Genomic DNA, 25,874 nt, shown 5'->3' with positions numbered 1-25,874 from the left:
GACTATCAACAATCAATTTACGGATACGATTACAAATAAGACTATGGTCATGTCGGCACACCCCTAATTAAGAGGAAGTCGGCGCAGCAGAAGCAGATGTTCCATCTACGGCGTCCTTCAAGGTCTCTGACGTCGAACCAGCAGAGATGAGGAGGATGACTATGGTTTTCTACACAGACGTCTGTGGTGACAGCAACACCTATCCTCAAGGTGCTCAGGAGATTCTACAGGGGCTGCCTAAGCTCGGCCTGAGCAGAGTGCTGGGCTGGAGGGTGATCTTTTGTTTCAAGAACTAACAGTGGCTGTGCAGCAGCTCCCCCAAGGCCGTGCGCCGGGGGTCGATGGACTGACAACTAAGTTTTATAAACGTTTCTGGGGTGTATTGGGAGGGACCTTTTAGAGGTCTTTCGTGAGTCCTTTGAGAACTCTGTACTACCAATCAGCTGCCAGCGGGCAGTGCTGTCACTACTGTCAAAGAAGGGGGATTTTAGCTCTATCGATAATCTGGAGGCCGGTGTCCTTGCTCTGCTTGGATTACAAAATACTCTCCAAGTGTTTGACAAATCAGCTGAAAGGTTGTTTGGACACAATAATTCACAGGGACCAGGCATACTGTGTACCTCTGCGGACAATAATGGACAACTTGTTTCTTTTGAGAGATGTGATACACTAATATGTATGATCAGGATCTGGGACTCATTTCGATAGATCAAGAAAAGGCTTTTGATAGTGTGTAATGCCTATCTGTTTAAGACCATGGAAGTGTTATGCCTGGGTAGCGGGTTTTGATCATGGGTCAAGTTATTGTACTGTGGGGCTTCTGTTATGGTAAAAGTGGAGGGTGCGCTGAGCCGGCCAGTCCCAGTTAGGAGAGGGATTAGGCAGGGGTGTCCACTCTCGGATCAGCTCTACTGTTTAGCCATAGAACCACTGCTGTGTAGGCTGAGGGAGAGGCTGCAGGGGTGGTCAGTTCCAGGGGCAGCAGGTGGGGAGTCGGTTTCATTGTTGGCTTATGCTGATGATGTAACAGTGTTTGTTAAAGGGGAGGGAGATGTAGAAGAGGTTGGCGGGACTTTAGTGTTGTTTGAGGGGGCGGCATCAGCTAAGGTGAACTGGGAGAAGAGTGAGGGTCTGATTATGGGGAGATGTGTCAGAGCTGGACCGTCTAACCACAAATTACACTGACCTACCGCCACTGCAGGGGAACACCAGGAGGGTGAGGGAATGATCCTATCGTTCAAGACTCCGGAGCTGGGGGCCTTTTGCACAGCACAGCTCTGTATGCTGTGGCTGTGAAGGTGGCTCAGAAAGACCATCTGCATGGGCTGAGGGCAATGGGGTGGCCGGGGGGGGTTGGGACCGGGCTCTTCTCTGAGAGGATGTTGGTTCTCCCTATATACGCCTCCCATAGAGAAGCGTATTATTGATCTACAGTGGAGTATTATTCACGGGGCTATCGCTACGAACAGATACATGTCACACCTTGGTCCATCAGTGGGAAGGGGGTGTCTGTTCTGTGGGGAGGAGGAAACAGTCCAGTATCAATTTTTTTCTTGTTCCATGCTGGTAGGGTTGTTTTTTGTCCTGGGTGGGTGGTGTACATGCCTAAGGTTGGGGCTGAATCTGCATCTATACATTGGAGGGCCTATGTATAGCCTAGCCAACAGGCGAATGGACTGCCTAGTAAATTACAGTGGGGGAAAAAAGTATTTAGTCAGCCACCAATTGTGCAAGTTCTCCCACTTAAAAAGATGAGAGAGGCCTGTAATTTTCATCATAGGTACACGTCAACTATGACAGACAAATGGAGAAAAAACATTCCATAAAATCACATTGTAGGATTTTTAATGAATTTATTTGCAAATTATGGTGGAAAATAAGTATTTGGTCACCTACAAACAAGCAAGATTTCTGGCTCTTACAGACCTGTAACTTCTTCTTTAAGAGGCTCCTCTGTCCTCCACTCGTTACCTGTATTAATGGCACCTGTTTGAACTTGTTATCAGTATAAAAGATACCTGTCCACAACTGCAAACAGTCACACTCCTAACTCCTAACTATGGCCAAGACCAAAGAGCTGTCAAAGGACACCAGAAACAAAATTGTAGACCTGCACCAGGCTGGGAAGACTGAATCTGCAATAGGTAAGCAGCTTGGTTTGAAGAAATCAACTGTGGGAGCAATTATTAGGAAATGGAAGACATACAAGACCACTGATAATCTCCCTCGATCTGGGGCTCCACGCAAGATCTCACCCCGTGGGGTCAAAATGATCACAAGAACGGTGAGCAAAAATCCCAGAACCACATGGGGGGACCTAGTGAATGACCTGCAGAGAGCTGGGACCAAAGTAACAAAGCCTACCATCAGTAACACACTACGCCGCCAGGGACTCAAATCCTGCAGTGCCAGACGTGTCCCCCTGCTTAAGCAATTTCCAGGCCCGTCTGATGTTTGCTGGAGTGCATTTGGATGATCCAGAAGAGGATTGGGAGAATGTCATATGGTCAGATGAAACCAAAATATAACTTTTTGGTAAAAACTCAACTCGTCGTGTTTGGAGGACAAAGAATGCTGAGTTGCATCCAAAGAACACCATACCTACTGTGAAGCATGGGGGTGGAAACATCATGCTTTGGGGCTGTTTTTCTGCAAAGGGACCAGGACGACTGATCCGTGTAAAGGAAAGAATGAATGGGGCCATGTATCATGAGATTTTGAGTGAAAACCTCCTTCCATCAGCAAGGGTATTGAAGATGAAACGTGGCTGGGTCTTTCAGCATAACAATGATCGCAAACACACCGCCCGGGCAACGAAGGAGTGGCTTCGTAAGAAGCATTTCAAGGTCCTGGAGTGGCCTAGCCAGTCTCCAGATCTCAACCCCAATGAAAATCTTTGGAGGGAGTTGAAAGTCCGTGTTGCCCAGCGACAGCCCCAAAACATCACTGCTCTAGAGGAGATCTGCATGGAGGAATGGGCCAAAATACCAGCAACAGTGTGTGAAAACCTTGTGAAGACTTACAGAAAACGTTTGACCTGTGTCATTGCCAACAAAGGGTATATAACAAAGTATTGAGAAACTTTTGTTATTGACCAAATACTTATTTTCCACCATAATTTGCAAATAAATTCATAAAAAATCCTACAATGTGATTTTCTGGATTTTTTTTCCTGATTTTGTCTGTCATAGTTGACGTGTACCTATGATAAAAATTACAGGCCTCTCTCATCTTTTTAAGTGGGAGAACTTGCACAATTGGTGGCTGACTAAATACTTTTTTCCCCACTGTACCTGTTGGAGCAGGCAGAAATGGCAACGTGGAAGACCAGAGAACACGAGATGCAGGGGGCGGGGTGTATGGACCCCAGAACTGTGCTGCTGGGGCTGGGGCGGGCTCAGCTGACACTGTAGCATGTATATGGGCGGCTCGTGAACCATCTGGGGGATTTTGAAGGGATGCGGGGCGTCAGGGGGGTTTTATGAACACCTACTCATTCAAGGGTTTTTCTTTATTTTTACAATTTTCTACATTGTAGAATAACAGTGAAGACATCAAAACTATGAAAAAACACATATGGAATCATGTAGTAGCCAAAAAAGTGTTAAACAAATCAAAATATATTTTATATTTGAGATTCTTCAAATAGCCACACTTTGCCCTGATGACAGCTTTGCACACTCTTGGCATTCTCTCAACCAGCTTCACCTGGAATGCTTTTCCAACAGTCTTGAAGGAGTTCCCACATATGCTGAGCACAGATTGAAGTTGCGCCGGAGAAGATGGCTGCCGTTTTACAGCCCTCTAACCAATTGTACTATTATGTGTGTTTTTTCGCGTTATTTGTAATTTATTCTGTACATAATGTTTCTGCCACCGTCTCTTATGACCAAAAACAGCTTCTTGATATCAGGACAGCGATTACTCGCCTCGTATTGGACGAAGATTTTTTCTTCAAGGAGCCGAACGCGAAGGATATCATACAGCAGCCAACCCCAATAAGCGGCCCGCGGGCCAGATCCGGCCCGCAAGAGCCAAATGTCTGGCCCACACTGACAGCATTGGCATTCACTTGTTATAATAAACATTAATTTAATATCCGCGGCTCTGCTTTATTTTGAAATTATCCCACACCTTGACCTGTGGCCTTTACCGTGTGCATACATAAGACGTGCTTCACGCGCTTTGCGTACTCGTCTCCACTCGACTAGCTACCTAGTGTAGTGTCACACACACACAGTAGCCGCAGCCGCTCACCAGTTAACCCTCTTTCATCAAAAGGACTGACCACTTCCTCACAAAAAAGTATTAAATCCAGTCAAACCAACATGGCATTCGCCAAGATACGCAAGGTAGACCAGGAGAACCGTCAGTTCAAAACTGACTGGACTGAGAGGTATTGCTTTTTTTTACCAGACCACAACAATGCTAAGCCCACATGCTTAATATGCATGCAGACTGTAGCTGTAATCAAAGCGGACAATCTGAAGCGGCATTTTAACTCTATTCATGCTGCCACTTTTAATGCAAACTACCCAGAAAAATCTGACCAGCGCAAACAAAAAATTGCAAGCATGTTAACGTCATACAAGCACTCGGTTTTAACTATGTGTAAAACAACATCAGCACAAGAGAGCGCAACAGCTGCCTCATTACACGTTTCTTGGAAGCTTGCAAGAGCTAAGAAGCCATTCGCCGATGCAGAGTTAATTAAACAATGTGCAATCGACATGGCTGCCGAAGTTTTAAACCAAGAGGAACCAATAAAAAAAGAAGTTGTTGAGCTGTTGAAGCAAGTGCCGCTGTCGGCTAACACGGCAACCAGAAGAGTCGAAGTTTTAGCGAAGGAGTGTTTTTCCAGTCTACTCACAGATTTGAGGAAAACCGAAGCATTCTCACTGGCAATAGACTCGTCTTGTGACCGAACCGACATGGAACAGCTGTCTGTGTTCGCAATATTTTTTGATGGGAAGACATTCCGGGAGGAGCTGCTGTGTTTGATTTCTCTACCCGGGCGTACAACCGGGGAAATAATATTCAACGAGCTGACACAGTTCTTCGAAAGGAATGGCTTAGATGTGAGTAAAATTGTCTCTGTTGTTACCGACGGGGCTCCGTCAAAGGTGGGACACCGCCAGGGCTTGGTAAGCAGGCTTTCTGCCGTTAACCCAGCACTCCTGGCATTTCACTGCATTATTCACAAGTCAGTTTTGTGTGCAAAACTGTGTGGAAAAATGAAAGAGACCATGGATACTGTGACTCGACTAGTTAACTTTGTCCGTGAGAGCTCTAGTCTGCAGCATCGCCTTTTTAGAGCATTACTCAAGGAAATGTCAGCTGAACACAAGGATCTTTTGCTCCACAATGACGTTCGCTGGCTGAGCAAAGGCTGTGTGTTGGAGAGGGTGTGTGACCTGCGTGATGAACTTGTGTCATTTTTATCCAGCCTGCAGAGCCAAAAAGCCAGCGACTTGTTGAGCTTTTTAACTGACAACAAGGTGATATAAGATGTTACTTTTTTGTGTGACATCATGTCTCATCTAAATCACCTTAACCTGCGACTACAAGGCAAGAACCACACTGTTGCTGACATGTATGAGGCGATTGAAGCTTTCCGGTCAAAGCTGCACCTCCTGGAGAGAGACATTCATGGGAGAAAGTTGCACTTTCCACGTCTGCGTGAGCATTGTGAGAAGAATAAAATGCAGGAAGATCCAGCAATGAAGGATTTTGTGTCCAGGCTGGCAGAAAACTTCAAGGAAAGATTTGAAAGCTCCCCTAAACTCTCAGCTGACATCCTTCTCTTCGTAAGACAGCTGTTTTCTGTGTCAGCTGACGGCCAGTGGACTGCAGAGGCCAAAAAGCTGGTGCCTTCCATAGATGAGGCTGCTCTTCAGATGGAAATATTGGAGATGGGAACATCTGATTTGCTCAAAGGTCAACACAGAGATATTGCAATGCTCCTACTCACGATGTTCCCCTCAACATACATCTGTGAATCAGCATTTTCTTCAATGAATGCTACCAAGAGCCAGGACAGAAACAGACTCTCAGATTCACATCTTGGACAATGCCTCAGGATTGCCACAACAGAATACAAGCCTGACATCAGAAAGGTTGCCTCATCCCGTCGCTCTCACTTCTCTCACTGATTGGTGAGTGAACCAGATCCAATAATTTTTTTGCTATTTTTCAATCTTCTTGTGGTATAATAATTATTACAATGAAATAACCATTTCATATTTAATAGCATGTTTCCTACTAAATATGCTACACAGCTTAAATAAAAGTAAATGGCATCCAACTAGTTAGTACAATTTTAAACTTAATACACAGCAATAAAAAAATAATACACAAATAAAAGCTAATTAATTATATTGTCACATTAATATCAAACACTTTTGGTTGTTAACAGCTTGATATTATTTGGTTCACATATTTTAAAAGTTTAAAAACTAATGTGGCATATTCTGATAACACTTTTGAAAAGTACCTAACTAAAAATCTCTGTCTGTCTGTGTTTGCCCTTCTGTCTCTTCTTTTAGAAAGACCGCCTGAACGCAGATATCCAAAGCATGGGTGTTCCAGACAGAAGTGGGCGCTGTGTGTGTGTGTGTGTGTGTGTGTGTGTGTGTGTGTGTGTGTGTGTGTGTGTGTGTGAATGTGTTTGCTGGACTTTTTGTTTGCTGACTGTTTGCACAGAATATGCTCCAGGGGCATTTCATAATTAAATAGTTGGTTTTGGACTAATTTAGTATTTTTCATTTTCCTCTTATGTGACTCCTAACACCACTACTAATAATTATAAAATCACAATAGAATTGAAAACGGATTAATCATAAAACTGTCGCCAAAAAAACAAACAGGTTGGCCCTCGGCTTGGCATGCCTGACCAAATTTGGCCCTTTTGGAATTCTAATTGGGGAACCCTGTCCTACAGACACCCTACAAGGCCCAAATCCTCGTCATTCGCATGAGAAAGAGACAGAGATATCGTTGACGTAGGTCGGGGTGCCTTGTAAGGAACCGACGGCAAGCGAGGAAACTGCCTCTTCCATCAATCCTATTAGCCAATGTTCAATCATTTGAGAACAAATTGGACAACCTAAGATTATGGTTATCCTACCAACGGGACATTAAAAACGGTAATATCTTATGTTTCACCGAGTTGTGGCTGAACGGCGACATGGACAACATACAGCTGACGGGATATACGCTACATCGGCAGGATAGAATGGCTGACTCCGGTAAGACAAGGGGTGGCGGTCTGTGTATATTTGTAAACAACAGCTGGTGCACAAAATCTAATACTAAAGAAGTCTCGAGGTTTTGCTCACCTGAGGTAGAGTATCTCATGATAAGCTGTAGACCACACTATTTACCAAGAGACTTTTCATCTATATTTTTCGTAGCTGTCTATCTACCACCACAAACCGATGCTGGCATTATGATTGCACTCAATGAGCTGTATAAGGCCATAAGTAAACAGGAAAACGCTCATCCAGAGGCAGCGCTCCTAGTGGCCGGGGACTTTAATGCAGGGAAACTTAAATCCGTTCTACCTAATTTCTACCAGCATGTTAAATGTGCAACCAGAGGAAAAAAAACTCTAGACCAGCTTTACTCTACACACAGAGACGCATACAAAGCTCTCTCTCGCCCTCCATTTAGCAAATCTGACCATAACTCTATCCTCCTGATTCCTGCTTATAAGCAAAAACTAAAGCAGGAAGCACCAGTGACTCGGTTAATAAAAAAGTGGTCAGATGATGCAGATGCTAAGCTACAGGACTGTTTTGCTAGCACAGACTGGAATATGTTCCCGGATTCTTCAGATAGCATTGAGGAGTACACCACATCAGTCACTGGCTTCATCAATTAGTGCATCGATGACGTTGTCCCCACAGTAACCGTACGTACATACCCCAACCAGAAGCCATGGATTACAGGCAACATCAGCACTGAGCTAAAGGGTAGAGCTGCCGCTTTCAAGGAGCGGGACTCTAACCCGGACACTTATAAAAAATCCTGCTATGCCCTCAGACGAACCATCAAACAGGCAAAGAGTCAATACAGGACTAAGATTTAATCGTACTACACCGGCTCTGACACTCGTCGGATGTGGCAGGGCTTGAAAACTATTACAGACTACAAAAGGAAGCACAGCCGCGAGCTGCCCAGTGACACAAGCCTACCAGATGAGCTAAATCACTTCTATGCTCGCTTCGAGGCAAGCAACATTGAAGCATACATGAGAGCACCAGCTGTTCCAGATGACTATGTGATCACGCTCTCCGTAGCCGATGTGAAGACTTTTAAGCAGGTCAACATTCACAAGGCCGCAGGGCCAGACAGATTACCAGGACGTGTACTCCGAGCATGTGCTGACCAACTGGCAAGTGTCTTCATTGACATTTTCAACATGTCCCTGACTGAGTCTGTAATACCAACATGTTTCAAGCAGACCACCATAGTCCCTGTGCCCAAGGACACTAAGATAACCTGCCTAAATGACTACCGACCCGTAGCACTCACGTAGCCATGAAGTGCTTTGAAAGGCTCACATCAACACCATTATCCCAGAAACCCTAGACCCACTCCAATTTGCATAGCGCCCCAACAGATCCACAGATGATGCAATCTATATTGCACTCCACACTGCCCTTTCCCACCTGGACAAGAGGAACACCTACGTGAGAATGCTGTTCATTGACTACAGCTCATAGTGCCCTCAAAGCTTATCACTAAGCTAAGGATCCTGGGACTAAACACCTCCCTCTCCAACTGGATCCTGGACTTCCTGACGGGCCGCCCCCAGGTGGTAATGGTAGGTAACAACACATCTGCCATGCTGATCCTCAACACGGGGGCCCCTCAGGGGTGCGTGCTCAGTCCCCTCCTATACTCCCTGTTCACCCATAACTGCATGGCCAGGCACGACTCCAACACCATCAATAAGATTGCTGACGACACAACAGTGGTAGGCCTGATCACCGACAACGATGAGACAGCCTACAGGGAGGAGGTCCGAGACCTGGCCGTGTGGTGCCAGGATAACAACCTCTCCCTCAACGTGATCAAGACAAAGGAGATGATTGTGGACTACAGGAAAAGAAAGAGGACTGAGCACACCCCCATTCTTTTCGACGGGGCTGTAGTGGAACAGCTTGAGAGCTTCAAGTTCCTTGGTGTCCACACCACCAACTAACGATCATGGTCCAAACACACCAAGATAGTCGTGAAGAGGGCATGACAAAGCCTATTCCCCTTCAGGAGACTGAAAAGATTTGGCATGGGTCCTCAGATCCTCAAAAAGTTATCCAGCTGCACCATCGAGAGCATCCTGATTGGTTGCATCACAGCCTGGTATGGCAACTGCTCAGCCTACGGCCGCAAGGCACTACAAAGGGTAGTGAGTACGGCCCAGTACATCACTGGGGCCAGGCTTCCTGCCATCCAGGACCTCTATACCAGGCGGTGTCAGAAGAAGGCCCTCAAAATTGTCAAAGACTCCAGCCACCCTAGTCATAGACTGTTCTCTCAGCTACCGCAAGGCAAGCGGTACCGGAGCGTCTAGGTCCAAAAGGCTTCTCAACAGCTTCTATCCCCAAGCCATAAGACTCCTGAACAGCTAATCATTGCTACCCGAATTATCTGCTACACTGTCTATTATTTATGCATAGTCACTTTAACTCTACCCACATGTACATATTACCTCAATTACCTCGACTAGCCGGTGCCCCCGCACATTGACTCTGCACCGGTACCCCCCTGTATATAGCTTCCCTACTGTTATTTTATTTTACTGCTGCTCTTTAGTTATTTGCTTTAATTACTTTTTTTACTTAAAAATGCATTGTTGGTTAAGGGCTTGTAAATAAGCATTTCACTGTAATGTCTACACCTTTTGTATTCGGCGCATGTGGCAAATAAAATTGGATTTGATTTGATTTGTTGGCTGCTTTTCCTTCACTCTGCGGTCCGACTCATCCCAAACCATCTCAATTGGGTTGAGGTCGGGGGATTGTGGAGGCCACGTCATCTGATGCAGCACTCCATCACTCTCCTTCTTGGTAAAATAGCCCTTACACAGCCTGGAGGTGTGTTGGGTCATTGTCCTGTTGAAAAACAAATAAGCCCAAACCAGATGGGATGGCGTATCGCTGCAGAATGCTGTGGTAGCCATGCTGGTTAAGTGTGCCTTGAATTCTAAATAAATCACAGACAGTGTCACCAGCAAAGCACCCCCACGCCATAACACCTCCTCCTCCATGCTTTACGGTGGGAAATATACATGCGGAGATCATCCGTTCACCCACACCGCGTCTCACAAAGATACGGCAGTTGGGACCTGAAATCTCCAATTTGGACTCCAGACCAAAGGACTAATTTCCACCGGCCTAATGTCCATTGCTCGTGTTTCTTGGCCCAAGCAAGTCTCTTCTTATTATTGATGTTCTTTAGTAGTGGTTTCTTTGCAGCAATTCGACCATGAAGGCCTGATTCACACAGTCTCCTCTGAACAGTTGATGTTGAAATGTGTCTGTTACTTGAACTCTATGAAGCATTTATTTGGGCTGCAATTTCTGAGGCTGGTAACTCTAATGAACTTATCCTCTGCAGCAGAGGTAACTCTGGGTCTTCCATTCCTGTGACGGTCCTCAGGAGAACCAGTTTCATCATGGTGCTTGATGGTTTTTGCGACTGCACTTGAAGAAACCTTCAAAGTTCTTGAAATGTTCCGTATTGACTGACCTTCATGTCTTAAAGTAATGATGGAATGTCATTTTTCTTTGATTATTTGAGCTGTTCTTGCCATAATTTGGACTTGTTCTTTTACCAAATAGGGCTATCTTCTGTATACCCCCCCTACCTTGTCACAACACAACTGATTGGCTCAAACGCGTAACGAAGGAAAGTATTTCCACAAATTAACTTTTAACAAGGCACACCTGTCAATTTAAATGCATTCCAGGTAACTACCTCATGAAGCTGATTGAGAGAATGCCAAGAGTCCGGCTCGTTGAAGAAAAAATCTTCGTCCAATATGAGGTGAGTAATCGCTGTCCTGATATCCAGAAGCTCTTTTTGGTCATGTACAGAATAAATTACATATAACGTGAAAAAAAACACATAATAGTACAATTGGTTAGAGGACTGTAAAACAGCAGCCATCTTCTCCAGCGCCACTTCAATCTGTGCTCAGCATATGTCGGAACTCTTTCAAGACTGTTGGAAAAGCATTCCAGGTGAAGCTGGTTGAGAGAATGCCAAGAGTGTGCAAAGCTGTCATCTAGGCAAAGGGTGGCTATTTGTTTAACACTTTTTTGGTTACTACATGATTCCATATGTGTTATTTCATAGTTTTGATGTCTTCACTATTATTCTACAATGTAGAAAATAGTAAAAATAAAGAAAAACCCTTGAATGAGTAGGTGTTCTAAAACTTTTGACCGGTAGTGTACAGTGGACGAGGAGGGGGGCTTGTTTTTAACTTTCTAGGTTGTTTGAATTGAAATAAGGTTTGTACTTTTAATGATGTAACTATTGAGCCAATAAAGGTATTTTTTAACTAAAAATAACATCTCTCTTTCTCGCCCATCGCTACTGCTTTCTGTCCCTCACACACTCACAGACACACACAGACACACACACGTGCACACATACACACACACACAGGCCCCAATCCTCTTACTAAACGTAATCAGAAATCAAATCCATTGATAATTTGCACTTTAATTCGTTGAGGGAGGCCCATGGTGATTATACTGCAGAATGCACAGCAAAGCCCAAGAACACACACACACACACAAACACACACACACACACTAAGCACATATATCATTGCTCTTTAAAGTATATTGTAAATCCTGTCTGCCAGATCCCTGATGATTCACTAATTGGAGGGATTTATAAGCTATGTCCTGCTCCTCCTCCTCCTCCTCCTCCTCCGCCTCCTCTTCTTCCTCCTCCTCCTCCTCTTCCTCACTCAAGGAAAGAGGCCTTCCCCTATCCAATATCCATCCTACCATATCACATATAATTAATTTTAGGTTGTATGCTAGCATAGATATTGGAACATGTACAGTGGGGAGAACAAGTATTTGAAACACTGCCGATTTTGCAGGTTTTCCTACTTACAAAGCATGTAGAGGTCTGTAATTTGTATCATAGGTACACTTCAACTGTGAGAGACGGAATCTAAAATACAAATCCAGAAAATCACATTGTATGATTTTTAAGTAGTTAATTTGCATTTTATTGCATGACATAAGTATTTGATACATCAGAAAAGCACAACTTAATATTTGGTACAGAAACCTTTGTTTGCAATTACAGAGATCATACGTTTCCTGTAGGTCTTGACCAGGTTTGCACACACTGCAGCAGGGATTTTGGCCCACTCCTCCAAACAGACCTTCTCCAGATCCTTCAGGTTTCGGGGCTGTCGCTGGGCAATACGGACTTTCAGCTCCCTCCAAAGATTTTCTATTGGGTTCAGGTCTGGAGACTGGCTAGGCCACTCCAGGACCATGAGATGCTTCTTACGGAGCCACTCCTTAGTTGCCATGGCTGTGTGTTTCGGGTCGTTGTCATGCTGGAAGACCCAGCCACGACCCATCTTCAATGCTCTTACTGAGGGAAGGAGGTTGTTGGCCAAGATCTCGTGATACATGGCCCCATCCATCCTCCCCTCAATACGGTGCAGTCGTCCTGTCCCCTTTGCAGAAAAGGATCCCAAAGAATGATGTTTCCACCCCCATGCTTCACGGTTGGGATGGTGTTCTTGGGGTTGTACTCATCCTTCTTCTTCCTCCAAACACGGCGAGTGGAGTTTAGACCAAAAAGCTATGTTTTTGTCTCATCAGACCACATGACCTTCTCCCATTCCTCCTCTGGATCATCCAGATGGTCATTGGCAAACTTCAGACGGGCCTGGACATGCACTGGCTTGAGCAGGGGGACCTTGCGTGTGCTGCAGGATTTTAATCTATGACGGCGTAGTGTGTTACTAATGGTTTTCTTTGAGACTGTGGTCCCAGCTCTCTTCAGGTCATTGACCAGGTCCTGCCGTGTAGTTCTGGGCTGATCCCTCACCTTCCTCATGATCATTGATGCCCCACGAAGTGAGATCTTGCATGGAGCCCCAGACCGAGGGTGATTGACCGTCATCTTGAACTTCTTCCATTTTCTAATAATTGCGCCAACAGTTGTTGCCTTCTCACCAACCTGCTTGCCTATTGTCCTGTAGCCCATCCCAGCCTTGTGCAGGTCTACAATTTTATCCCTGATGTCCTTACACAGCTCTCTGGTCTTGGCCATTGTGGAGAGGTTGGAGTCTGTTTGATTGAGTGTGTGGACAGGTGTCTTTTATACAGGTAACGAGTTCAAACAGGTGCAGTTAATACAGGTAATGAGTGGAGAACAGGAGGGCTTCTTAAAGAAAAACTAACAGGTCTGTGAGAGACGGAATTCTTACTGGTTGGTAGGTGATCAAATACTTATGTCATGCAATAAAATGCTAATTATTTACTTAAAAATCAGGCAATGTGATTTCAATGTCTCTCACAGTTGAAGTGTACCTATGATAAAAATTACAGACCTCTACATGCTTTGTAAGTAGGAAAAACTGCAAAATTGGCAGTGTATCAAATACTTGTTCTCCCCACTGTATGTGTTGAAGCAGATAGCAAATAAACACTCAGATTGGTGTGTGTGTGTGTGTGTGTGTGTGTGTGTGTGTGTGTGTGTGTGTGTGTGTGTGTGTGTGTGTGTGTGTGTGTGTGTGTGTGTGTGTGTGTGTGTGTGTGTGTGTGTGTGTGTGTGTGTGTGTGTGTGTGTGTGCGTGCGTGCGTGCGTGTTCTCCTTTAGGCTACTCTCAGTAATCATTCCACAATTCACAGGATCAGCTTGAGCTGCCTTAATGGAAATAGTGATTAACCTGTCAATCACTGATTATCAGCATACGTACATTCTAATGGTATATGTGCTCTCCTATTTCAATAGTTTATTTCTAAAATGCTATATCCACCAATTTTTTACATAATGATTGGTTATGGGTACCTTCATGTGTGTGTAAAATATTACTGTTCTTAAATTCTTTTAATCATTGATTTTAGGTGTGTATTAAAATGTAATTTTATTTTTGCTAAACGCTATATACAGTTGAAGTCGGAAGTTTACATACACATTTGCCAAATATATTAAACCTCAGTTTTTCACAATTCCTGACATTTAATCTTAGTAAAACTTCCCTGTCTTAGGTCAGTTTGGATCACCACTTTATTTTAAATTTATTTATTTGAAATGTCGGAATAATAGTAGAGGGAATGATTTATTTCTGCTTTTATTTCTTTCATCACATTCCCAGTGGGTCAGAAGTTAACATACACTCAATTAGTATTTGGTAGCATTGCCTTTAAATTGTTCAACTTGGGTCAAAGGGTTCGGGTAGCCTTCCACAAGCTTCCCACAATAAGTTGGGTGAATTTTGGCCCATTCCTCCTGACAGAGCTGGTGTAACTGAGTCAGGTTTGTAGGCCTCCTTGCTCGCACACGCTTTTTCAGTTCTGCCCACACATTTTCAATATGATTGAGGTCAGGGCTTTGTGATGGCCACTCCAATACCTTGACTTTGTTGTCCTTAAGGCATTTTGCCACAACTTTTGAAGTACGCTTGGGGTCATTGTCCATTTGGAAGACCCATTTGCGACCAAGTTTTAACTTCCTGACTGATGTCTTGAGATGTTGCTTAAATACATCCACATAATTTTCCTTCCTTATGATGCCATCTATTTTGTGAAGTGCACCAATCCCTCTGGCAGCAAAGCACCCCCACAGCATGATGCTGCCACCCCCGTGCTTCATGGTGGGGATGGTGTTCTTCGGCTTGCAAGCAACCCCCTTTTTCCTCCAAACATAACGATGGTCATTATGGCCAAACAGTTCTATTTTTGTTTCATCAGACCAGAGGACGTTTCTCCAAAAAGTACGATCTTTGTCCCCATGTGCAGTTGCAAACCGTGGTCTGACTTTTTTATGGCGGTTTTGGAACAGTGACTTCCTCTTTGCTGAGCGGCCTTTCAGGTTATGTCGATATAGGACTCGTTTTACTGTGGATATAGATACTTTTGTACCTTTTTCCTCCAGCATCTTCACAGGGTCCTTTGCTGTTTTCTGGTATTGATTTGCACTTTTCATACCAAAGTACGTTCATCTCTAGGAGACAGAACGCGTCTCCTTCCTGAGCGGTATGGCGGCTGCGTGGTCCCAAGGTGTTTATACTTGCGTACTATTGTTTGAACAGATGAACGTGGTACCTTCAGGCATTTGGAAATTGCTCCCAAGGATGAACCAGACTTGTGGAGGTCTACCATTTTCTTTATGAGGTCTTGGCTGATTTATTTTGATTTTCCCATGATGTCAAGCAAAGAGGCACTGAGTTTGAAGGTAGGCCTTGAAATACATCCACAGGTACACCTCCAATTGACTCAAATGATGTCAATTAGCCTATCAGAAGCTTCTAAAGCCATGACATCATTTTCTGGAATTTTCCAAGCTGTTTAAAGGCACATTCAACTTAGTGTATGTGAACTTCTGACCCACTGGAATTGTGATACAGTGAATTATAAGTGAAATAATCTGTCTGTAAACAATTGTTGGAAAAATTACTTGTGTCATGCACAAAGTAGATGTCCTAACCGACTTGCCAAAACTATAGTTTGTTAACAATAAATTTGTTGAGTGGTTGAAAAACGAGTTCTAATAACTCCAACCTAAGTGTATGTAAACTTCCGACTTCAACTGTATCCATTGTTTAGCTGGAATGGAATGTTAATGTACTCTCACCTAGCTATCTTAAGATGAATGCAGTAACTTTAAGTCGCTTTGATAAGAGCATATGCTAAATGACTAAAATGTAAATCTAAATATTTTACATACAGAATTCATATTACTGTATTGATTATTATTTTTTAAACATTTTTATATTTATGTCACAAATGTATCATTTGTAAAAAAATAAATAATGTATCATTTGTACAATGTAGGTATTTGTTACATTTGATTGTGTAAATTCTAGCAGTACTACTTATTTCTCTGAGAGTGAGGCGTATATATAGCGTTTAAATAAAAAATAAAAATCTCTTTCATAAGTTCTTTAAATAATAAAAACTCAATTTACCAACATTTCTGAAAATGGTTATATAGCGTTTTGGTAAGAAACTCTTCATTTACTCCTGTGTCTATTTGTGTCAACCATAGACATGCACATTCATATGTTTATCTATAATTATATACATACATCAGCACACGCTTATACACATCACTTGTCTCAACTGGCATGATTAAAAGAAAGCACTGCCTCCAAATAATGTATGATGAATCTTGTTGGGCCTAATGTATTGTTTAAGTACATGAGAGGGGAGGTGAGAACTGAGAAGACACAGAGGGAGACAAACACACCCATACACACTAACACACAGGCACACACACACCCACATACACTAACACACAGGCACACACACACATACACACACTAACAAACAGGAACACACACACCCATACACACACTAACACACAGGCACACACACACACACATACACACTAACACACAGGCACACACATACCCATACTCACACTAACACACAGGCACACATACACACACCAACACACACACCCACACACACACTAACACATAGACACACACACCCACACACACACACACACACACACACTAACATACAGGCACACACACACACCCATACACACACTAACACACAGGCACACACACACCCATACACACTAACACACAGGCACACACACACACTAGCACACAGGCACACATACACACACACACACTAACACACATGCACACATACAGACACTAACACACAGGAACACACACACCCACACACACACACTAACACACAGGCACACACACACCCATAATCACACTAACACATTGACACACACACACACACACACCCACACACACACTAACATACAGGCACACACACCCATACACACACTAACACACAGGCACACACACACACATACACACACTAACACACAGGCACACACACATACACACACTAACACACAGGCACACACACACCCATACACACACTAACACATAGACACACACACACACCCATACACACACTAACACACAGGCACACACACACACATACACACACTAACACACAGGCACACACACACCCATACACACACTAACACAGACACACACACACACACACACAGGCACACACACACCCATACACACACTAACACATAGACACACACACACACACATTCAGAGGGAGAAGACGGAGAGAAGCCAACCCCGCCATAGTGTGTGGGGTGTCTCTCTCTCCTGCTAATTTGGATCATCACACACTTCTCACAGAGTGATGATGACAAACAGCTGGGAGCTTGATTCAGACACATCCAGACGCTCTGTGGCTCTCTGCATGCACACACACACATACATACATACATACATACATACATACATACATACATACATACATACATACATACATACATACAGTAACAGTCCAAAGTTTGGACACACCTACTCATTCAAGGGTTTTTCTTTATTTTTACTATTTTCTACATTGCAGAATAATAGTGAAGACATCAAAACTATGAAATAACACATGAAATCATGTAGTAAACCAAAAAGTGCTAAACAAATCAAAATCTATTTTATTTTTGAGATTCTTCAAATAGCCATCCTTTGCCTTGATGACAGCTTTGCACACTCTTGGCATTCACCTGGAATACTTTACCAACAGTCTTGAAGGAGTTCCCACATATGCTGAGCACTTGTTGGCTGCTTTTCCTTCACTCTGCCGTTCGACTCATCCCAAACCATCTCAATTGGGTTGAGGTCGGGGGATTGTGGAGGCCACGTCATCTGATGCAGTACTCCATCACTCTCCTTCTTGGTAAAATAGCCCTTACACAGCCTGGAGGTGTGTTGGGTCATTGTCCTGTTGAAAAACAAATGATAGTCCCACTAAGCGCAAACCAAATGGGATGTCGTATCGCTGCAGAATGCTGTGGTAGCCATGCTGGGTAAGTGTGCCTTGAATTCTAAATAAATCACAGATAGTGTCACCAGCAAAGAACACCCACACCATAACACCTCCTCCTCCATGCTTTACAGTGGGAACTACAGATGCGGAGATCATCCGTTCACCCACACTGCGTCTCACAAAGACACGGCGGTTGGAACCAAAAATCTCAAATTTGGACTCCAGACCAAAGGACAAATTTCCACCGGCACACCTGTTATTTGAAATGCATTCCAGGTGATTACCTCATGAAGCTGGTTGAGAGAATGCCAAGAGTGTGCAAAGCTATCATCAAGGCAAAGGGTGGCTATTTGAAGAATCTCAAATATAAAATATATTTTGATTTGTTTAACACTTTTTTGGTTACTACATCATTCCATATGTGTTATTTCATAGTTTTGATGTCTTCACTATTATTCTACAATGTAAAAAAGAGTGAAATAAAGAAAAACCCTTGAATGAGTAGGTGTGTCCAAACTTTTGACTGGTAGTGTACATGCACACAAATACACACAAACACACACATGAAATGGAACACTAGTTTCAAGACTTTGACAAACACACACACACACACACCCAAACATATTTCCAGCTGTCTTCTCCTAGCATCCACAGTTCACACTGCTGTTCAGGGTAGGATCATGAATAACAGGGCTAACAAGACCACTACGGTTCAGGGTAGGATAATGAACAACAGGGCTAACAAGACCACTACTGTTCAGGGTAGGATAATGAACAACAGGGCTAACAAGACCACTACTGTTCAGGGTAGGATAATGAACAACAGGGCTAACAAGACCACTACTGTTCAGGGTAGGATAATGAACAACAGGGCTAACAAGACCACTACGGTTCAGGGTAGGATAATGAACAACAGGGCTAACAAGACCACTACTGTTCAGGGTAGGATAATGAACAACAGGGCTAACAAGACCACTACTGTTCACGGTAGGATCAAAAACAGGGATAACAAGACATATGGATGAAGGTAAATTGACAGAGGAAAAGTCTACACTCTTAGAAAAAAAGGTGCTATCGACAACCTTAAAGGGTGCTTCGGCTGTCCCCATAGGAGAACCCTTTGAATAACCCTTTTTGGTTGCAGGAAGAACCCTTTTGGGTTCCATGTAGAACCATTTCTACAGAGGGTTCTACATGGAACCCAAAAGTGTTCTACCTGTAACCAAACAGGGTTATACCTGGAACCAGGTATGATTCTTACACAGAGTCATCAGCTGAATGAGCTATCTAAACCAAGTCATAATTTATGTTTGTACATTTTGTCATCCAAATCACAGCACCTGTTTCATAATTCATGCACTGGAAGTCTAATTAATTAATGCATTGGCAGCTATCACATTGATAGTGTGGCTGCCAACAATTTGCAATATGAATGGCCATCTGACTATTTCATATGATGACTCATCGTTTTTACATCACTGTACAAGAATAACAGCAGGACAGAAAATAGACCAGACTGTCAGAGGCAACTATAAGGATGAGTTGATGGTCCGGAGGGGGGCTAGGCCCCCCATCTGGAAGTTAGAGAATTTTGCATTTTTCAAACACCTGAAACAGCTTTTTCCTACAGTCTAGAGCCATAATCATTATGCTTAATTCTGTGTAAAAAACAACAACACATAAAACATGTATCTAAGTATACACCTTGAGCTGTCTGTATCCTCCTGATTGATGGTTCTTTTTTTAAAGAGGGTAAATATGCTTCTCTGCATCTCTGCTTAAATCTGGGTAAAATATTGAAAGGAATGTGAGTCTTATTCAGAACATGTATCTATTGCTTGCTTTTCTAAAGTCTACCAACCTTGCCAGCTGGCATGCCAGCTAAGATAGTTAGACAAGCTAGCTACTCTAACTTCATTGATATCCTGAAATGGCTTTTGTCACGATTTGAACTGAATATGAACCCAAATGCAGACAACTACACTGAGCCAGAGAAGGTTTAACAGGTTTATTTCAAAGTTAAATTGTCCAGGTTTCCAAAAATAGGGGAAGAGCAAGTCCAGGTCTACAGGGAGGGTAACAGATCCAGGGTTCTGAGCAGGAGTGGTACCGTAACGTCCTAGTGTCCGTGGGGAGTCCAAATGTGAGGTCCAGTAGTGGAAAGCAGGATGGTGGTGGCAGGAGTGAAGCGGAGGCAGGAGTCAGGTTCCAATCATCTGTGGCACAGGAGAAATATAAATAGAACCGGCCAAAAACACAAAGAGCGAAAACAAGCAGGTTGAGTCAGCAGCGAGACTAACTTGGTCGTCTTGACTATGATCTGACGATGAGTGGCAAGTTTGACCGGGTCTTTAAGGCTGAGGTGATTATGGTGAATGAGCTGCAGCTGGAACCCTGACTCCCGCACACCAGACTTCACTCCTGCAATTAAGAACAGACAGAGGGGAGGGGAGAGCAGAGAGAGAGAGCTACCTAGCAGCAGTAGGCCTAACAGTACCCCCCCCCCCCTCTACGGACGCCACCCGGCGGCCGACAGGGTTTATCAGGATGTAACCGATGAAAATCACGGACCAGAGCAGGATCCACAATGAAGCTCCTGGGAACCCAGGAACGTTCCTCAGGACCATAACCCTCCCAATCCACCAGGTACTGGAAACCACGACCCCGGCGGCGAACATCCAGAAGTCGCCGGACAGTGTAGACAGGACCCCCACCCACGACCCTGGGCGGAGGAGGGGGACGAGAGGGCGGGCACAGAGGGCTAACAGACACAGGCTTAATCTGGGACACATGAAAAGTGGAATGAACCCGTAGGGAGGCAGGAAGCTGTAGTTTAACCGCGCAGGGGTTAACAATAGACAGTATTTTAAACGGTCCTATAAAACGCGGCGCCATCTTCTTAGATTCCACTTTTAATGGAAGATTACGCGACTTAAGCCATACCTCTTGACCAGGAGAGTAACCGGGAGCCTGGGACCGGTGACGGTTGGCTTGCCTCTGCATGTACGACGAAGCTCGGGACAGAGCTACCCTGGCCTTCCTCCAGACCTTGAAGCAGCGGCGCATGTGGGACTGCACCGAGGGTACCGCCAGTTCCCTCTCTTGAGAAGGGAACAGGGGAGGTTGATAACCAAGAGCACACAGAAAGGGAGACAAACCAGAGGAAGCGTTAGTCAAGGTGTTATGAGCATATTCCACCCAGGGGAGCATGGAGCTCCATGACCCAGGGTTAGACCCTGTGACACAGCGGAGAGCGGTCTCCATCTCCTGGTTCGCTCTCTCGGCTTGCCCGTTGGTCTGGGGGTGATATCCAGAGGACAGGCTGGATGTGATGCCCAAAGCTTTACAGAAAGCTTTCCATACCTGGGAGACAAACTGGGGACCCCTTTCAGAGACAATATCAGTGGGTAGACCATGAGAGCGGAACACATATTCAACCAAAATATCAGCAGTTTCTCTGGCAGTGGGCAGTTTAGGTAGGGCCAAAAAATGAACAAACTTAGAAAAACGATCAATTACAGTAAGAATGACAGTCTTTCCAGACGAGGGGGGAAGTCCAGTGACAAAATCCAATGCAATGTGGGACCAGGGACGGCTGGGTATTGGCAGAGGTCGTAGATAACCAGCGCTGGCCTGGGTGGAGTTCTTACTTCGTGCACATACCGTACAAGCAGCAATGAAGGCTCGAGTGTCCGCCTCCATCCTGGGCCACCAGAACTTCCGTCGCAAAAAGTCAAGGGTCCGAGTAACTCCAGGGTGACAGGTAAGGGGAGACGAGTGAGCCCACTGAAGTACCTGGGAGCGAACAGACTCGGGGACAAACAACCGGTTAGGAGGACCGCTCCCAGGGTCAGCTTGTAGATGTTGAGCCTGTCTAACAATCCCTTCGATGTCACATGTAATGGCAGCAATACTGCAGGTAGGAGGCAAGATGGTTTCAGGGTTACTACCAGTATCAACAGCAGAATGAACACGAGACAGGGCGTCAGGCTTGACGTTGCGTGACCCAGGACGGTAAGACAGGGAAAAATTGAATCTACCAAAAAATAGTGCCCACCTGGCTTGACGGGGATTGAGCTGCGTCGCTTACTGGATGTATGCAAGATTTTTATGATCCGTCCAAACGATGAAGGGTTGTTCCGCCCCCTCCAACCAATGCCGCCACTCCTCGAGAGCCAGCTTAACGGCGAGCAGTTCACGATTGCCAACATCATAATTCCTCTCTGCCTGAGAAAGTTTTCGTGAAAGAAAAGCACAGGGATGCAGTTTGTTATCTTCAGGTGAACGTTGTGACAACACCGCACCTACCCCAGTGTCGGATGCGTCCACCTCCACGACAAAGTGGCGGTCGGGGTCAGGCTGCATCAGAATGGGAGCCGAGGCAAAGCGATGTTTCAGCTCTTTGAACGCTGATTTGGCCCCTTCATTCCAAGCGAACGGTAGTGAGATGGAGGTGAGAGCGGTGAGTGGCGCAGCAATGCGGCTGTAGTCTTTGATGAACCTCCTGTAGAAGTTCGCAAACCCCAGGAATCGTTGAAGTTGTTTGCGGGTGGAGGGGGCTGGCCAGTCCGTGACAGCAGAGATCTTAGCTGGGTCCATCCGCAACTCCCCCTGAGCTATTATGTAACCCAAAAAAGAGGTTTCAGACACATGAAATTCACATTTCTCCATCTTCACAAATAGTTTGTTTTCCAACAACCTTTGCAACACCTGGCGCACATGCAGTTCATGTTCCTGGGAGGACTTTGAGTAAATCAGGATATCATCCAGATAGACAAAAACAAAACGATTCAACATGTCCCGAAGGACATCATTCACTAGTGCCTGAAAAACAGCAGGGGCATTAGACAAACCAAAAGGCATAACCAGATACTCAAAATGTCCCAAGGGTGTGTTGAAGGCAGTCTTCCATTCATCGCCTTTACGAATGCGCACCAGGTGATACGCATTTCGTAGATCCAGTTTCGTAAAGATAGTTGCACCATGAAGGAGGGGAAAAGCAGAATTAATTAAAGGCAGAGAATATTTGTTCTTAATGGTGATGTTGTTAAGTCCATGGAAATCAATACAGGGTCTGAGGGTCTTATCCTTTTTCCCAACAAAAAATAATCCCGCTCCTACAGGTGACGAGGAAGGACGAATAATACCTGCCGCCAAGGAGTCCCGAATGTAGTTCTCCATAGCCTCCGTCTCCGGGCGGGAGAGATTGTACAGGCGACTGTTAGGGAGAGGGGCTCCTGGCTGGAGGTCAATGGCGCAGTCGTATGGCCGGTGAGGAGGAAGAGAAGTAGCTCTGTGTTTGCAGAAAACGGATGCCAGGTCATGATACACGTCAGGGACAGCAGAGAGATCCATGGACTCCAGTGGAGGTTGAGGAACAGTGCTGGCAGGGGTCTGAGCAGAACACAAACAGTTAACATGACAAAATGTGCTCCATGAAACAATTCTACCTGTCACCCAATCAATGTGTGGATTGTGTCTTATGAGCCAGGGGATACCAAGGACCAGGGGGGTCTGTGGGCAGTCAATTATGTGAAATTGAATGTTCTCCTGATGATTATCCGACACTGAGACAAACAGGGACAGTCTGATGAGTAATACGGGTCAACAATTGTCCATTTAGACCCTTAGCCTGCAGCGGACGGTCCATAGGAACAGTCTCTAAATCCATTTGTTGAGCCAACTCTCGATCTAAAAAGCTTTCATCGGCACCAGAGTCAACCAGCGCACTAACAGGGAAATTCTGGGACTGCCACTGGAGGGATGCCTGGAGCAGAATGCGGGGAGAAGAGGAAGAATCCGCTGCTCGGCTCACCAAAACTTCTCCAATTAATGATGAGCCGGCCCTTTTCCCAGACGAACTGGGCAGGAAGGAACGAAATGACCAGCTTCTCCACAATACAGGCAGACACGAGCCTGAATTCGACGTGCACGCTCCTCTGAGGACAACCGTGCACGACCCACCTCCATGGCTTCGGGTTCAGTGCTCCTAGTATTGACTCGGGAAGACTCTGCCTTCTCCGTAGGGAAGAGGCGGGGAGGAGTTGGTTGACGACAGACAGGTTGCTTGGAACTAACACTACTCTCACGGCGGCGCTCCCGAATCCAATTATCCAACCTGATGGTGAGTGAAATAAGATTATCCAGCGTAGGCGATTCATCATATGACACCAATTCATCTTTCAAAGTCTCAGACAAAGCATTAATGAACACTCCTTGTAATGCCTCGTCATTCCAACCACTCACTGCCGCTAAAGTCCGAAACTCCACTGCCATCTCCGCCACACTGCGAGACCCCTGCCGAAGAGAAAACAACCGTTTAGCAGCCTCCTTGCCCCGTACGGGGTGGTCGAAAACCTTCCTCATCTCAGTGGTGAAGGCAACGTAAGAGTTGCAAACGTCCGACTGACTCTCCCAGACCGCTGATCCCCAAGAACGAGCGGAACCGCTAGTAGAGTTGATAAGGTAGGCAATACGGGATCTTTCTGAGGCGTAGGTGAGTGGCTGTTGTTCAAACACTAACGAGCATTGAGTCAAAAAATAACCACAGGTTCCCATGTTCCCGTCATAGCGCTCTGGAGCAGGAACAAAAGGCTCTCTGATCTGGGCTGCAGGAGCAGGAAAAACAGGCGGAGCGGGAGAAGGAGCAGTTTGTATGCCATGAACGGGGGGTGCAGTATTAACTTGGGTAGTAAGGGCAGACACTTGATTGGTGAGTAATTGAACCTGATTAAGCAGCATCTGACTGTTCTCAGAAATAGTCTTAAACAAAGTATCATGTTGGCCAAGTAAAATGCCCTGATTGGCTATGGCAGTCCGAATTTGAGTGAACTCTGGGGTGGTATCTGAGCTACTGTCTGCTGGGTTCATGTTTGGTCAGATCATACTGTCACGATTTAAACTGAATATGAACCCAAATGCAGACAACTACACCGAGCCAGAGAAGGTTTAACAGGTTTATTTCAAAGTTAAATTGTCCAGGTTTCCAAAAATAGGGGAAGAGCAAGTCCAGGTCTACAGGGAGGGTAACAGATCCAGGGTTCTGAGCAGGAGTGGTACCGTAACGTCCTAGTGTCCGTGGGGAGTCCAAATGTGAGGTCCAGTAGTGGAAAGCAGGATGGTGGTGGCAGGAGTGAAGCGGAGGCAGGAGTCAGGTTCCAATAATCTGTGGCACAGGAGAAATAGAAATAGAACCGGCCAAAAACACAAAGAGCGAAAACAAGCAGGTTGAGTCAGCAGCGAGACTAACATGGTCGTCTTGACTATGATCTGACGATGAGTGGCAAGTTTGACCGGGTCTTTAAGGCTGAGGTGATTATGGTGAATGAGCTGCAGCTGGAACCCTGACTCCCGCACACCAGACTTCACTCCTGCAATTAAGAACAGACAGAGGGGAGGGGGAGAGCAGAGAGAGAGAGCTACCTAGCAGCAGTAGGCCTAACAGCTTTTTGGTAGCTAGTTATGAGGTTGGGAGATTGGGAACCTATCTGGGCTAGCTAAAGCCAACTTAATAAAATTGTTAGGTGGCTAGTAGTATTACAGAGAAACAAATACCAAAAAAGTATTGTAAATAAAAAAAGAAAAATGATATTTATATATATATATATATATATATATATATATATATATATATATATATTTAAACAGGACATATCTAAGGAGACACGTGCCCCTGTGCCCCCTATGGGCATTGCACCTCTGCACACACATAGAATACAGTTCATTGAGAGGCAAGATTTCAAAAAGTCTGGATCAAAGTCATGGAGAAGGAGAAGAGATAGAATGAAACCTCAGAGAATGACACTAGTCCAGGCGGAGACGTTATCGGACTGA

The sequence above is a fragment of the Coregonus lavaretus genome (genome assembly GCF_964263955.1).
Source record: "Coregonus lavaretus genome assembly, chromosome: 25".
In the NCBI taxonomy this organism is placed as follows: Eukaryota; Metazoa; Chordata; class Actinopteri; order Salmoniformes; family Salmonidae; genus Coregonus; species Coregonus lavaretus.
The sequence above is the reverse complement of the archived record's forward strand: the minus strand, read 5'-3'. Positions refer to the sequence as shown.